This window comes from Coenobita brevimanus, chromosome 43 (assembly GCF_032717465.1).
Source record: "Coenobita brevimanus isolate Jiangsu-jjx chromosome 43, ASM3271746v2, whole genome shotgun sequence".
NCBI lineage: Eukaryota > Metazoa > Arthropoda > Malacostraca > Decapoda > Coenobitidae > Coenobita > Coenobita brevimanus.
This window is the reverse complement of record NC_136996.1, coordinates 6,669,452-6,687,394: the sequence shown is the minus strand read 5'-3', so window position 1 is coordinate 6,687,394 and position 17,943 is coordinate 6,669,452.

The following is a 17,943-nucleotide window of genomic DNA, read 5'->3' as shown; positions in this document are numbered from 1 at the left end:
TCCTGAATTTTTGCTCTGTCTACTTCATCACTTTATATCCTTGAAGGACCTTCATCCTTACGGGTCATGACTGTGAATTGTGCGTTTCCATCAAGCATGGATACAACATCTTTTTTTCAGTTGAGCGCAGATATGTAGTCCAAGAGCCCACCTTTTCAATGCTGCTGGTTGATGGGTTATTCCAATAATTCCTCCTGGACTATGGCCATAACTCATGAAAGTTGTCTCAATGTACTGGTCAGACCAGATGCCATTCCAGGTGCCTGGTTGATGTCGCAATACATGGCCTCCGCCCATGAAGTGTTGAAGCACTTCATCATGCAGTTTGCTCATAGAATGAAAGTAATACAAGGCATACCTTGCATAATTGGCATGATCATTAGCAAAGAAATAAGGAAGCATCTCTTTAATGACATGCAAATGGAGTGATATAGAAGTTTGCTTTCTGAATCTGTAATTAAGATACTATGTTCCTAAAATATAAGCAGCATTGAATTAGGAAGTAGCACTCAAATGATATCTTTATTGTTTCATTGACTTTGATGATAGCAATTTATTAACATCCAAAATTTCTTCTATCGGCACCTGAAAATGATCGTAAAAACTTAATAATCGTTAAAATAAAATATTACAATGTGTAGTTTACAGGTGATCATTTTGTTTAGTGTATATCCTGATAGGAAAAGTTAGTATTATTACTGTATGAAGAAAATTAAAAACTGAAAAAGATAGCTAAACATGTTTTATTAGCATCATCATTCATGCAAGCGGCCATATTGGATTTTGGCCTCCATTTTGAAACGCTCAAATGTGCCAGCTGGGTGCACTTTTTTATTTTGATGGTTACATTCCAAAGTATCAGAAAATGCAATAAAACTTTGTATATGTCTCGGAACGAGGTTCACCAGAAAATTACCATTCTGCCACCAGACTAGAGGTCGTTGGCTTATCTTCTCACATCTGCTAACGTCGTTTACTAACACCCTCAGAAAAACGTTGTAGGTGGATAGTTATAATCGTTCCAAGAGGTACTATTACGAAAGAGACATGGGGCCAAGGCCCGGTAGCTGGCCTTGCACAACACTCCCAGACGGGGAACTCAACCACATTAACCAAGTAATCAAAGTCTGGGCTGTAGACTACTACTTACACATATCTCCTACGCACAGCTCATCTTAGGGACTATGTCTCATTCATTTTCCCTGCGTCTTGCCATGTGGAAGAACCCTGTTCTGACCCTGGCGATGCGCAGTCTGTCAAAGATAAGTGGCTGCTTGCTTGTTGTCGATGGGTCTGTCCGGCCAGACAGACAGGGGTATAACAACAACAACAACTAACACACTGACCCTTCTATGCGTCACTCTTCACTGAATAATATAATCAGGCGTTAGCTGGAACATAATTTTAGAGCTGTCCCAACCATGAGGGCGTTAATGTACTCTATCCTTCATTCCTCCATATGATTGGAAGGTTTTTCTTACTGAAGGGGGTAATGAAGGCTATATCTAACCCCTCAAGTTCGACAAGTCCCTCCTGTAGATGAGATGGATAGATGGATGAACAGATCGATGGAAGTATAATATTGTCTTTTACCTTATAAGTGTAAACTACATTAACATCTTTATCAAAGGAATATTTTATGTGACGTACTGAGTATAATGGTCATATATAACCTTGTAATGTGCCGTCCAGTTTTATATTTACATACAGGAAGTCATGCAAGATATGAAACTTTTGCAGTAATCCCTAAATATATTTTACCCTCTTTTAATAATATGGGTAACTTTTGTGATATGCTTTGTAACCACTGCCATATCCTTTGTAATCAGTAGTACATGTAACGAGCATAATATCTGATGTAGGCCTAACTGGTATAGCTTCAGTAAACAGCATAATTACTGTATAACCTATTTAACCAGTACGATAATTCTGTATATGCCTATCTATCTATCTATCTATCTATTGCCAGACGCCATAATCCCGTAAGGGGTGGCCATTTGACTCTGAGTTATTTGTTTTACAGGGAGGGGCACTAACCCTCCACCAACCCACTTGTTGACACGTAGGGAGCACGTATGGCTCGGTTATATGGTTACCACCCAGCGTTGCAAATGGTTTCTTGGCTAACAGGAAACCATTTGTTTTGTCACTCAATGTAAAGCCACCTATAATGGAAAGAAAAGCAATAAGAAGTGACAGGAAAGATGGGAGATGGGAGAAATAGGAAGAGAGGAGGGCAGGCACAGAAAAAGAATGATAAAGGCTAAGGAAGAAGTAGGCAGCACTACATCAAGAGAGTGGATGATGGTCGCCACCACAAATATAATACCCTATATAACCAGTATAATACCTATATAACCAGTATAATACCTATAAAACCAGTTTAATACCCAATATAACCAGTATAATTCCCTATACAACCAGTATAATACCGTATATAATCAGTATAATATCCTATATGACCAGTGTAATACCCTATATAACCAGTATATCATATGTAACCAGTGTATATATATTGTATGTGTCCGTCTCTGGGCATAGGCTTTTACAGCCTACTATCAAGGCCCAGCAGTCCTCCTACATGCCATACACCTCTACATCATAATACCCTATATAACGTATATAATACCCTATATAACCATTATAATATCCTATATAGCCAGTATAATGCCCTATACAACCAGTATAATACCCCATATAATCAGCATACTACTCTATATAACCAGTATAATACCACATGTGACTTATATAATACTGTGTAATATTGTGTAACCGATATATTATCCTGTGTACTGTGTAGACTATATGTAATACTCTATGTAACCAGTATGAATCCCCCTATGTAACCCAAGTAAATATTCTATGTAGCCAATTTATATCCAGTGTGATTAATGCAATGTTAACGCTGGGTGGTAACCATATAACCAAACCATACGTGTTCCCTACGTGTCAACAAGTGGGTTGGTGGAGGGTTAGTGCCCCTCCCCGTAAAACAACTAACTCAAAGTCAAATGGCCACCCCTTACGGGATTATGGCGTCTGGCAATAGATAGATAGATAGATAGTCGCTCACGTTTGAGAGAGAGAGAGAGAGAGAGAGAGAGAGAGAGAGAGAGAGAGAGAGAGAGAGTCTAATATACTGTATATACGCACAGAGACAGACGGTCACATAAACCAAAGATAGCTTGGGAACTACTGTCCTCAAATTTTTCAGTTAACCCGGAACTCACAGTGATAGCGACATCTGTTTGTTCTTGTGTGTGTGTGTGTGTGTGTGTGTGTGTGTGTGTGTGTGTGTGTGTGTGTGTGTGTGTCCGGTGAAAAGAAAAACAAAATGATACCTCTTCAATAATATATAAAGTGTTTGTGCATTACTGTATGTGTGCGTGTTTGCTTGTATGTAATTGTTTGTGGCATGGGTGGCTTTTTAGCACGTCATTTTTATAGATGTACAGTATTTTGCATATTACAGGCTAACCTCCTTTTGTATGCTATCTGAATCGCAACAGTATCAGCAAAGTTGGCTCAGTAACATGAGAGAGAATCCTGAGGTGCAATGAATCACATAATAATGGATGTTACGAAATCTCAAGAAGCCGCTTAGAACACCATCCGAGTCAAAGAACGGCTACTTCATTTATTTATTTTTTTATTCATTTATTTATTTATTTAGTCCAAGTCCCGACACTCTGGGGCACGTTGTCGCTGAAGGCCAAATGGAGAAGGAACATGAGAGCAAAGAGATACTTTAACGCTTACGTGGGAGAAAAGATGTCGGACTAATCACTATTGTAAACATCCATCTCTTTTTCTTACCAGTCTCCTATTCTGTCTACACCGCCATCCTTTTGGCTTTACTCTCGCTGGATTTCCGTAACACCAGTTCCTCACTGAATTATTTTGCATATTACATCTTACTATTCTCCAGTGTGTTCCTAATGCAAACTAGTTCTATACTGGAACGACAAAGGTAACATACTAGTGAGTTATAAGGTGCAATATGCGGAAACTAGCACAGGAAGAGGTGTTAAGAAGTTTCCTGTTAAACCCTGCAATATATCCATCTAAATAACATGCAAGAAAGTGTTTAGGTTATGCAAATAAAATAGCAAAGAAGAGAGGTGTTACGAAGTTTTCCTGTCACCCACAAAACGTCCCTTCATTGTCCATTAAGTCTAAAGTGATATGGATGAAGGCACGTTTGCATACTAAGGTACTGAAGGTCATTTTAGTACTACACGCCAAGTTTTATTTTCCTAAGGTGATCGGTCATACTTTCTCTACCAGTAACCCCAACTTAATCAACCTAACCTAACGTAACATAACACTAATAGGCTAACCTAACCCAACCCGATCTAACCTAGCCTAACTTAACCTCTAAAACACCATACGTAACACAGACCTTCCTGGTTCAGAAAAACTGCCTTTACGTCCGGAATCTGTATCTCTGATGTTGAATAATCATCTGGCCGTAGTCATGAGGGAAAAAAAAAGGTGATATACCGATGGAATTAATGGAGTTTTTTCTTGATCCCTTTATGGCTGGTCTGTCCCAAACTGAATACAATCATCTGCCTTACACAAGAATACAGTGTGGTTCGTGAATTGTTCTCTCCAGTCTTGTGCGAGGCGGAAATGGTTCAATGTGCTTTTGCGAGGAGCGAAGAGATTTTGACTGCCTCACGACATAATTGATCAACCAATCAGCGAACTTTAACAATAAATACATAGGTAAATAAACAGGTACCAGAAAGCATGAAAAAGCTTATGGTAAATAAATTGCAGGGTAGACATAGGTAACGCTAAATCGGACCCGCAACGCACAAGAAATAAATTGTGAAATATATGAACCACACTATAAAAAAATAAATCATCATCGTACTGAAAGGGTTAAGTACGAGAAGATAATCTTGTGTGATGTCACCGTGGACTGTCAACTTAATTCCTTCATATCGGTGGTGTTTTTGACTGATTTATTCTTGCTCTCAGACTGTTGATTTCAGCTCTGGCGAGACTTTTTAAACTGGGGGGTAGGGGTTAGACATAGCCTTCATTAACCCCTTGAGTTTAAGAGGTCTTCCATAAGCTAAATATAATCGCATGAATGCAGCAATGAAATAAGTACATCCAGAGAGTAAAGTGGTAAAATAGAGGTGTGAGTTGAGAGGAAGGGGTAGTTTATAAAAAAAAATGTTGCGTGTGGATGAGGAAAAGGTGGTCTTCTTGACACACACACACACACACACACACACACACTATACTGTTCGCGTTAGCCTGATTCTCTTGTGCCCTGCCCCCTTCTGATGCCCAGCCCACTTCCAGCTCTACTCGTTGCTGATTGGCTAAGATAATTATTATTCTTACTGATGGAAGAATGAGCCTTACAACGAAACAGTATCGTATTATTTGCTTTTTCTTTGAATTCATTTCTGTTTGACAAATGAAACACTAAAATTTGCTAACTGAATCAAAATCAGCTTTAAAAGAACCACCCCGCCTCCTCCAGCGACTGCAGCTGAATTTTGGCACCAAGGAAGTTCGGAGCTTGGCAATAACACATCGCAGCTGTGCCGCTGTTGCTATTAAACACATTAATCTGTTATGTCTGGTAAGTTACCACAGTATCATAACTATACTGTAATTTTCCTTATTTACTTCCTTCATTAATTACATTAAAATTAGAGGGATCGAATACGGAAGTAGGAAAACTAAATGTCACTGACTTCGCCTACTCAGTACAGTATAATTATTTATACAGTATAATTATTTATACCAACAATGCCGTATAAGAATTTTGATTCTATACACGTGGTCATTAAAATCTTATAGAGGGAAAAGAGTTTTGCTGTGTGTGTGTGTGTGTGTGTGTGTGTGTGTGTGTGTGTGTGTGTGTGCGCGCGCGTGCCAGTCCTTTTCATCCTCCTCTCAAATTCATCTCCCGTTCCGTTACTCTTGTTCTGTATTTCTTATTGTCTTTCGTTTTCCATCTTATATGTAAGGAAAAAGTCAAAACAGTTCTTTGTAGAATCTTTATCTTTTTATTTTCATAGAGGGAACTTTCGTTACTTCACAAACCTTTCAGGCCGATGACGTTCCTTGGTACCTTTTTCCAACATCCTTTACTACAAGACATATTTCCTAGTTAAATGGAAAAGATATTGCAGTTAAGAGGTTAAATAAAAGTTTTGTTGCTTCTATTAGCTAAAGCGCCTGACATATTTGCCTGACGTTGGCTCGACAAGACTGGTTCAGAACTACTCGGGCCAACGGATGAGTGGGCGGGGCCAAGGGGACGGGGCACAGGAGAATCAGGCTAACGCGAACAGTATGGGTGATTGTGTAAAAGTGTTTATAGCTTCCTATGACGGTGAGTGTGAGGAGAGTAATGTGACAGAGCTGCTGGCACTAGAGACATTGAGACGAAATGGACAAAAAACAATTAGGCGTAAATGCCTTGAAGTGCTAAGATGCAGTTTCCCGTAACCCACGAAACTAATTAATACTTTGGATGATACAATATGGGCAACAAATTAACACCTGGTGGTCTATTAACGTAAGGCGCATCAACCGATTACAACATAAAGGATGTTTGGGGTTTTATTGCTCACAGGGTCACTAACGGACGAGCGGCTGGTCACTCCCGCCTTTAAAATCTGGGTTAAATAGCCTGGCCTCAGACCTTTGCACACCTGATGGGGCAACTATAGACTGGATGGATGGATGGATAAGTGGATAAATGGACAGATGGAAGAATATGAGCGTTTATAATTTTATAATAGTTTACCATAAAACAAGCTGTTCATTTTAATTTTATGATATCAAGTTACCATTTAAAATAAAACATTTTACATAATCTGCCATAATTTGTATTAGATTTATAAGCAAATATTTAATTGTATTTCATCATCGTCGAATTTATTCAAAATACTTTACAGGTAACTAAACTTTGCATAAATTTCTTAAACGCTTCTATTCACATGATCACAAACGGATGTACCCCGATTTTCATGTGATTACAACGTGTTCCGCCCTTATCTCGGGGAAACGCAGGGTCAATGATCGCATCGTGAGCCCCTGTCGTGCTACGCCCAAGATAATTATTACGCATCTCGGTTGCTTCACCGAGCTGCAATTTTTGTAGCCTCCTTACTTTACAGGAGGTGAAAATGTCAATAAAGTTGTTAGTCTCTTCATTATTAAGACTATTCATTATTTTTAGTGTCTCACTAGATATTTATTATTACAACTTTGAATGTTCATAACCAGTTTATTTTTTAAGGTTATTACATTATGAGAAAAATAAAAAGTCCTCCTATGTTCGAGTCTTTAATTTACAAAATTTCCATAGTTATTCATTGAAGATTTTAGTTTTCAATGAAAACTCGTTTTCTTTGAATTTATGGCCTAACTATTTTGAATGAAGGATGGCCTCCTGATGTGGTACAAAATAGAGCCATGCTTTTCATTCTTCACTGCCACTGGTCTGCCAGAGCAATCAACATGCTCAGTGAATTCAGTCTGTTTCCTTTTAATCTCGCATTCATGTGCTCGGTGTCTGCTTCTCCTCGCATTGACCACATTTCCATCCCCTGGTCCGTCTTTTTCCTTCAGACCGGGTCCGGCGAACGCATGTCTCTGGTGTGGTTTCCTGGCTCCAAAGAATATGTTCAACGTTATTCTCCTCTCCAGTTTTCTGGCAGAGATCTCGCCAGTATCCGTGCTGACCTTGTCACACCCATCCCTGCTGATCCTCTGTCCCCTGTTTGAACATGTACAACTCCTGCTATTCGGTACACATCTACCACCGCTACTGACCGTCCACCTATTCCTCCTCCGTTCTTCATCACTAAAATCCTTAACACTGGTCCGCACGTACCCTACCCATCCTGTTCACGTTTATACGACAGTTCTGTCCTCGCTATTGCCCGGGCTTGGCTGCTTGTTTTGGCCTTACTAAATCTATTTCTCCCATCCCCACCTCCTAATAACTCCCCGACTAGGCCAGCAACACCTGATGTGAGCTGTCGGCTCTTATCTATGCCCTTGACTTCCTTCCCTCTCAAAAACTCTTATGTCTAATGATCAGCAATTCCCAGGCAGCCCTCGTAGGGTGCGACGAAATACCGAATCGGTGGTCATTTACCCAATTGACACCGGATCGACACCAAATAGGCATTTTTTCATTGGAAAATATTTTATTGGAAAATTTTTATCACCATGTAAGATCATACACACCTAATTATCTGAGATCAGGTCAAAAATTGTTGTTTAATTTGACTGTTAACAAAAAATCAGCATTCAGAGCGAAAACCAGCTAAAGTTAGAAGTGCTTCGCCTTCAGCTTGACAACATGCCTTGACAGATTTGTAGTTTATATATATATATATATATATATATATATATATATATATATATATATATATATATATATATAACATGTAAATACATGTATTTGCATTGTAAATCAGTATTGTTGCAAAATAGAAGTCTGTTAAGGCGTGTTGGCGATCTAAAGGGGAAATTCTCGCAAACTTTAGCACGTTTTCATTCTGAATCATGTTTTTTTTTTTTATTAATAATAATTAAATTAAGCACAATTTTTTGACCGGATTTCAGATAATTAGGTGTGTATGAACCTGTATGGTGAAAACAATTATAATATTTTCCTAAAAGTAGCTATTAGGTAAATGACCGCCTACACGGTGTCTCGTCGTACCGGCCCATCGTCCAGCTTCGCAACTGTCCTCGCCTGCCCTCTCCTCCCTCTACTCCCGACTTCATCAGGTTCACGCCCTCGATCTCAGGCTCTCTATTGTCAGGATTCCAGCTCATGATGGTCACATCCGACACAGCCTGGCAGATCGTTTGGCCCGAGCTGCCTGCAACCTCCCCATTCCTGCCATTCGCCTCTCTGCCCCCTCTTGGAGAGGGGGCCAGGGAAGACCTAGACCTCTGTACTGATGCTAAACGACCCACCAGCTTCACCATCCAGCATCATGACAACTACCGTAGAGTGGAACACACCTACGGCAAGAACACCACCCTCACCCGCCGTTGTTATATGGCTGTCACCCCCATTCGTTTGGGGTAAGTCACTCGATGACTGGCCATCAATATGCCCTGCAAACTCTGTAACGCTCCCGTGGCTGACAAATTATCCCATCAAATCGTTAACTACCCATTATTACCCTCTTTAGGTTCTTCCTTGGCTTACAGTTTTCTGCTTTGTGTACTTCATTACAAATCGTGATGTACTGGACATTTCACATACTATCCTAACTTCCATTCCTCATAATGCCCCGGTGGTGTGTATGTGTGTGTGTGTGTGTGTGTGTGTGTGTGTGTGTGTGTGTAGGATATGTGTACTGTATACGTATCGCATATACTTGCACGTCTTTGTATATATATATATATATATATATATATATATATGTATATATATATATATATATATATATATATATATATGTGTGTGAGTGTGTGTGTGTGTGTGTGGATGTATGTGAACGCGTGTATGCATATGTATATTTATGTGCCCCTCTATCTCAATATATATATGCGTGTGTAGGTTTGTTTATATAATTCTAACATACTGTTGCATAAGACTTCTTTGCTATATATGTTTTTTTCTGCAGAATTTGTTGATTTGTTTTTGTGTAGTATCGTGTTTCCTTAATGTGTTTGTCATTGTACTCAGTCTAATCATCTCTGATCCATGTATGCGTCGCTGCATCCCTTTGATCCCACGCATCCTTCCTGCTTGACTTTCAGCGACAACGTTCACCAGAGTGTTGGGGCTTGTACTGAAGGGCAAATAAGGAATTAAAAAAAAATAGGTTTACTTTCCCAGGTAAGTAATAAAAGAGAATTTCAGAAAATAAACTATAAACATCAACAGTTTATGGCATGCTGAATCTCATTTCTTTTGGAAATTATGCTGACTGATTGACTGAATATTTATATTTGTAAAGATGCACAAATTACTTACACAAAAATAGAAGGTGGATCTTGCCACATACCTCCATCAGCAAATACAGTTATGCTGAACAAAAAGTGCTGCAAAATAAATAATAAACTTGTAATGTCCTGAACTGGGAGATAATGAAAAATTAATATTTCTTCTTTATTGCATAAGAAAGAATTGTTTGATGAATATCTGATACGCCATAAGCTTAATTACTCGGGTGCTATTCTTCGTCTTGTATCAATTTTGATTTGTAATTTCACTAAGTTACTCTCACTGTTCGACTTGCAAAACCCATTGTGTGCAAAGCAACGAAGACTGCAACAATATTCAGTATACGAAAAAATGCCAAATGCAGAGTACAGGGTGCGGTTTATTCCAACATTTCACCCACCAGGCAGGATGTGCTTCAGTTAGAAGTTTACTGTGTGCCTTGTTCAGGATGTGATAAAGTATATACTGGGGAAGCATTTCATAGAGTAAAGAAAAGAGCAACGGAACACAAATATGACATGAACTGTTACAGTATGAATAATGCAATTGTTAAATGGGTTTGACAAAGGCTATAACTCTTACTGGAAATAATCTTAAATTAATAAAACATGCAGGCAGTACTGTGACACGTATAAATGCTTCATAACACATGTATGCAACGTCGACCAAAATAATGGATTCTTTATGTTAGCAAACCAAAGGCAAGTCTCCTAGGGAGGGGAAGACAAGGTAATCAGGCAGTGTATATAGGACTGTTTATATGTTGTGTATAGGTCACTCCTGAGGCTGGAGACTATTTAAGGAGTGGTGTCCTTTGGTGGACCTTGGCCCTCGGGCTTATTGTCTATAGCAGAAAAAAAAAAAAAAAATCCACTGACGTTATTCCTGACGAAGCCTTGGTGGGCGAAGCCTTGATATAAACTATATCTTGTACTCTGCTGTTGGCCATTTTCCATGTAGTACAACTCCCACCTTCCCTGAATGTAGGCTACAACTCTCTAATTAGCCCAGCCGGCCACCAACACTGTATCTGTCCAACCCATTCTTCTCTATCAACTTTATTATTATTATTATTATTATTATTATTTCATGTCTCTCTTCCCCTTCCTCTCACCCGAGACAGACTACCAAGAGCTTCTCAGTGCCAACACCTATTTCACAGGATGCGACTCAAACAGCGATGTGGGAGATGCTCTCACAGAGATTGAACTGTGTATTGTATATTTCATTTATATAAATGTGCAGCACAGAGTAATATGAAGGCTAGTAATTTGGTCAAAAGGTGTATTTCATTTTGCAATATCAACACCTGGAACTTTCCAAGTCTCCCAAACCGCAATCATGGTGGCATACAAGCAAGACGAGTAGTACTTGGTTAGCATGGAGAATAAGCACAGTATTCTGAAGACTTACAGCGATAATATTCTCGTAAATCCGTTCTACAGTATCTATACCCAGAGAGATTCGGCACCAAGGGGTCATTTAAGTGAATCTCTATCTCCAGCCAGTAGGCTGACATGATCAATAAACGGGCCAGGTCTTACTGTGCTTTAAAACATATATTAATTCTTGTATACTTGTACTTAAGGGAGACATGAAGAACATACATTATCTGTTCTGATTTTTTTTTTTTTTTTTTTTCAGAACATGTTATAGTAAATTTTTAGAGATTGTCATTGCGATACAGTGAAAACGTTTCATCCAATTTTTTTTTGTTTTTTTTTGTTCAAAAACGTTTTTTAAAGCAGCTTCCGCACCGTTATTATGTTATCCTATGCCAATCTTCTTTGATATGGTGGTGTGATACTTCTGAATATTTCTGTGCATGGAAATGCCAATGCGACGGAAAATATCTTTAAATATTTCTTGGGGGTGGAGGGGGTGGGAGCTTACATTTTCCTTCAGTAAAATTTACCTATGTCACCTGGGACTTTTATTATGAACAGGTTTATTCTACATTCAGTCCCCTTTCGAAAACTACAAGCAGAATCAAAATTTCTTCAATATTTTTTTTTTTTTTTAATGCGGAATACTTGTCAAGTCAGGCTACTGTAAAAAAATTACATTTATTATTATTATTATAGGATTATATTTCTTACATCCATGATAAATTCAGTATTTTAGGTCCTGCTGGCACTTGGTCCCGGTCTGTCTCCAACATATTATCCACTCAAAGGTGGGGTATCATAAAGTTCCACTTCATTGTCGCAAAGTTCGCTTGCTAAGATCCTTAAAATCCGTCTGGACAATATTTGCTGCTGCTTTTTTTTTTTTTTTGGGGGGGGCTTCCTTTTTTTCTGCCTTTCTTCAGTAGACTTTGCCTTCGTTCTTGAGGTGCTTTCTGCTGAGTAATACTAAAGTGAAAGGTTCCCCTTTTCCGTTAAAAAAATGGGGGGGGGGGGGAGAGCCCGGAGTAGTAACCTGTAGGTAGAGAGTGAACCAGCTCGTGAAGGATGGCTCAGGATATTTAAATACCACGTGCGTGGGCATTAAAATGCGTCAATATATATATATATATATATATATATATATATATATATATATATATATATATATATATATATATATATATATATACTGTATATATATATATGCAAACTAACCACAGGAGAAATGAAAGGAGCGACAGTGAGTACTTTCGTATATTACATCTTCAGACAGAATGAGACAGAAACATAAAGGGTAGAGGTCTTTTATGCACACCCGCAGCAGGTAGTGGCACACAGAACAATGGATGACCTGAATTTTTACCTGCGGCTTAACTTAGGGTCACCTGCAGCAGGGAGTGGAACACAACAAAGGATGACCTGAATCTAAAAAATGCACGTGACAAAGGAGGAGGGAGTAGGAGGGGAGGAAGGTGAGTGGGAGGGAGGGGGAAGGGGAGAGGGGAGAGGGAGGAGGGGATAAATACTGCTGTTTACTTAAGACCTAGAGGATTAATGCTTGGTGTGTCCCACACAGGTGTGACTACACCACAAGGAGATGACAGGGAACAATCACGTGTTAGTCTGGGGGATACTGCTTTAAAATTAATTCAGTTAACATTTTATCACACTTAAAATGACCATAGCTCATGTTTACATTCTTTTCATATGTGCCAGAAATTAGACAAGATTCTATTACATTTCTTTCATCTAAGCGTTTTGATCTTGCTAGAATCTTGGAGCCTGTCCAGTCAATATGGTGATCATTGGATGCATTGTAAGTTTGTTTTGAAATAAACCACTACTCTGTTGGGCTGTTCTTACACTGTATTTATGTTGTGAGATTCTAGTTTCCAAATCTTTTCCAGATTGTCCTATGTAAAATTTGTTACAGGTATTACACGGGATTTTGTAAACAACGCCTGAAATACTGAAAGGGCTGTTCTTGATGAGGGTTTTTTTGATGGTGTTCTCATATTTGAATACTACTTGTACATTGAGTTTCCTCAGTATGTGAACAACATCAAGAAAATTTTCATGGAAGGGGAGGACAAGGGTTCTTTGAATGTTCTGGCGATCTGGCTTATTAGTTTTCCCTTCAAGGAATCGTGTCTTGGCTGTATTGTGGCACTGAGTTAGTATGCTTTGTGGATATTTTTGCTTCTTTCCAATACTCTGAATCATTTTTAGTTCATCATCTAAAAATTCTGGGTCTGAAATTCTATATGCTCTTAGGTACATGGATATGAACACAGATCTTTTTACATTACTATGATGGTTTGAATAGTAATGAACATATGACATAATATTTGTAGGTATACTATATACCTTAGTCTTCAAAACATTTTGGTCCCTGATGACTTTTACATCCAAAAATGGCAATACATTATCCATTTCCATCTCATGAGTAAATTTAATCGATGGAACTAACGAATTTAATTGCAGGAGAAATTCATCAATGGGAAGACTGTTAGGCCAGAAGCACCGGATATCATCAACGTATCGCAGCCAAACTATGTTTTGCTCCTTTATGGAGGTCAGTAAATGTTTCTCAAAGTACTCCATGTAAATATTTGCCAGAACTGAGAAGAGGGGATTACCCATGGCCATACCAAATTTTTGTGTGTAAAATTTACCTTCAAAGGTAAAAGAAGAGTTCACAATGCACAATTTAATTAGCTTGATAATGTTTTCAGAGGGAATGTCATTAGTGTTACTACCCAGAATGCTTGGCAGGAAAGTTAAAACATCATCAACAGGGACATTTGTGGATAATGATTTAACATCAAAGCTGACTAACTTGTAGGGGTACATGACATTTAGAGATTTTAACTTTCTTACCAAATCCTCATTGTTTTGTACAAATGAATCAGAGATAGTGCCTACAACAGGGGACAACAGTGTTACAATCCACTTGGAGAGCTTGTATGTCGTAGAGCCTACAGAGCTTACAAATGGCCTGATGGGGTTGTTTGGTTTGTGAGTTTTAATCAAGCCATACATATATGGTGCAGATGGATTTTGCACAGAGAACTGTTTGATCAAATCATCCCTTCCTCTTAGCAAAGTCTTGATTTCTTTATGGCATTTTCTACTTTGTTTTTCAGTTGGATCACTTTTTAGTTACTGTAGGTGTTGGTGTCACGCAACAGTTCACTCACTTTTTCCTTGTAGTCACATTTGTTCATGACTACTACAGCGCTGCTTTTATCAGCTGTAGTTATATGCAGGGAGTCATCTTTTTTCAATTTGTCCAAGGCATTCACAAATCTTTTAGGAGCAGAGTTGTTATTTTTCTTAAACATTGCCCCATATAAAATGCCACGAATAATCTCACTATTTTTCACCTGATTGTTTTTCCATTTGATACAAGGACTTTCCAACCTGCACTGGGTTTATCTTCTTGTCATAAGAAAACGATAAACCATAACCTAGGGCACATAAGGTATCCCGATCTAATTCTCTAGATGACAGGTTTATGACGCAATCTGGATTCATATGTATGTTCCAATAACTGTTTTCAATCAGTCCTTTTAATTTCTGTTCATGTTTACGTTTCACACTATTAGTTTAATTGGTGAGAACTTGATAACAGTTCTCTGTGCAAAATCCATCTGCACCATATATGTATGGCTTGATTAAAACTCACAAACCAAACAACCCCATCAGGCCATTTGTAAGCTCTGTAGGCTCTACGACATACAAGCTCTCCAAGTGGATTGTAACACTGTTGTCCCCTGTTGTAGGCACTATCTCTGATTCATTTGTACAAAACAATGAGGATTTGGTAAGAAAGTTAAAATCTCTAAATGTCATGTACCCCTACAAGTTAGTCAGCTTTGATGTTAAATCATTATTCACAAATGTCCCTGTTGATGATGTTTTAACTTTCCTGCCAAGCATTCTGGGTAGTAACACTAATGACATTCCCTCTGAAAACATTATCAAGCTAATTAAATTGTGCATTGTGAACTCTTCTTTTACCTTTGAAGGTAAATTTTACACACAAAAATTTGGTATGGCCATGGGTAATCCCCTCTCCTCAGTTCTGGCAAATATTTACATGGAGTACTTTGAGAAACATTTACTGACCTCCATAAAGGAGCAAAACATAGTTTGGCTGCGATACGTTGATGATATCCGGTGCTTCTGGCCTAACAGTCTTCCCATTGATGAATTTCTCCTGCAATTAAATTCGTTAGTTCCATCGATTAAATTTACTCATGAGATGGAAATGGATAATGTATTGCCATTTTTGGATGTAAAAGTCATCAGGGACCAAAATGTTTTGAAGACTAAGGTATATAGTATACCTACAAATATTATGTCATATGTTCATTACTATTCAAACCATCATAGTAATGTAAAAAGATCTGTGTTCATATCCATGTACCTAAGAGCATATAGAATTTCAGACCCAGAATTTTTAGATGATGAACTAAAAATGATTCAGAGTATTGGAAAGAAGCAAAAATATCCACAAAGCATACTAACTCAGTGCCACAATACAGCCAAGACACGATTCCTTGAAGGGAAAACTAATAAGCCAGATCGCCAGAACATTCAAAGAACCCTTGTCCTCCCCTTCCATGAAAATTTTCTTGATGTTCACATACTGAGGAAACTCAATGTACAAGTAGTATTCAAATATGAGAACACCATCAAAAAAACCCTCATCAAGAACAGCCCTTTCAGTAATTCAGGCGTTGTTTACAAAATCCCGTGTAATACCTGTAACAAATTTTACATAGGACAATCTGGAAAAGATTTGGAAACTAGAATCTCACAACATAAATACAGTGTAAGAACAGCCCAACAGAGTAGTGGTTTATTTCAAAACAAACTTACAATGCATCCAATGATCACCATATTGACTGGACAGGCTCCAAGATGCTAGCAAGATCAAAACGCTTAGATGAAAGAAATGTAATAGAATCTTGTCTAATTTCTGGCACATATGAAAAGAATGTAAACATGAGCTATGGTCATTTTAAGTGTGATAAAATGTTAACTGAATTAATTTTAAAGCAGTATCCCCCAGACTAACACGTGATTGTTCCCTGTCATCTCCTTGTGGTGTAGTCACACCTGTGTGGGACACACCAAGCATTAATCCTCTAGGTCTTATGTTAAGCAGCAGTATTTATCCCCTCCTCCCTCTCCCCTCTCCCCTTCCCCCTCCCTCCCACTCACCTTCCTCCCCTCCTACTCCCTCCTCCTTTGTCACGTGCATTTTTTAGATTCAGGTCATCCTTTGTTGTGTTCCACTCCCTGCTGCAGGTGACCCTAAGTTAAGCCGCAGGTGAAAATTCAGGTCATCCATTGTTCTGTGTGCCACTACCTGCTGCGGGTGTGCATAAAAGACCTCTACCCTTTATGTTTCTGTCTCACTCTGTCTGAAGATGTAATGTACGAAAGTACTCACTGTCGCTCCTTTCATTTCTCCTGTGGTTAGTTTGCATACATATCTTCACCGTGAAGTGAACATAAGAACATAAGAAGAGAGGATAACTGCAGTAGGCCGGTTGGCCCATGCTAGGCAGCTCCTAGAAGAGTAACTGAACTACTAGAATGAGATAAGGATAGCAAAGAAGAAGGCTCTCCCCCGCCCTCCAAACCCTCCAGCCGAAGCCGGCAGGAAAAAGTCAGAAAGAACACCACGCCGTATAGAAAAACTGGCGTGGACATTTTACAGGAAAGTGTGAAAGGAGAATAGAGACTATCATAGTGTAACCTGAAAAGAAAAAAATTATGAATTAGTATTGGTTATAAGATTTTCTTTATTCTAAATCCACCCCTTATTTGTCATATGCTTATCTAGCCTATGCTTGAAACTCTCAATGGAAGAGGCGGCAACTACTTTACTAGATAGCTTATTCCACTCGTCTACTACTCTATTACCAAACCAATTTCTACCGATTTCCTTACTGAAACGGAATTTTTCTAGTTTGAAACCATTATTTCTAGTTCTATCCTGTACGCTCACTTTAAGTACCTTGCTAATATCTCCCTTATTTATACCATTCATCCACTTAAACACCTCAATTAAGTCTCCCCTTACTCTACGCCTCTCTAGCGAATGCAGACTTAGTCTTTTTAGTCTGTCTTCATATGACGGGTTCCGGACGTCATGTATCATTTTTGTCATTCTTCTCTGTACATTTTCTAACGAATTAATATCCATTCTATAGTAAGGACACCAAAATTGTACTGCGTAGTCTAAATGTGGCCTTACTAATGCTAGATAAAGTTTCAGTATTACTTTAGATGATCTATTGCTCACGCTTCTCGAAATAAATCCTAGGACCCTATTTGCATATATATATATATATATATATATATATATATATATATATATATATATATAATCATCAGCCATTTGAATGTCCACTGCAGGACCGGCCTATTCCGACCGAAGTGGGGACGATACAGCTAATGTATCTCTACCAAATGGCTTTGGCTGTCTGGTAGAGATTGTATGTAGGGAGAGAAGTGCTTGTAAGTGTAATTGTTGCGTTGGAGTGGTTTTGTATGTGTGTATAGTCTGTGAATCAAGTG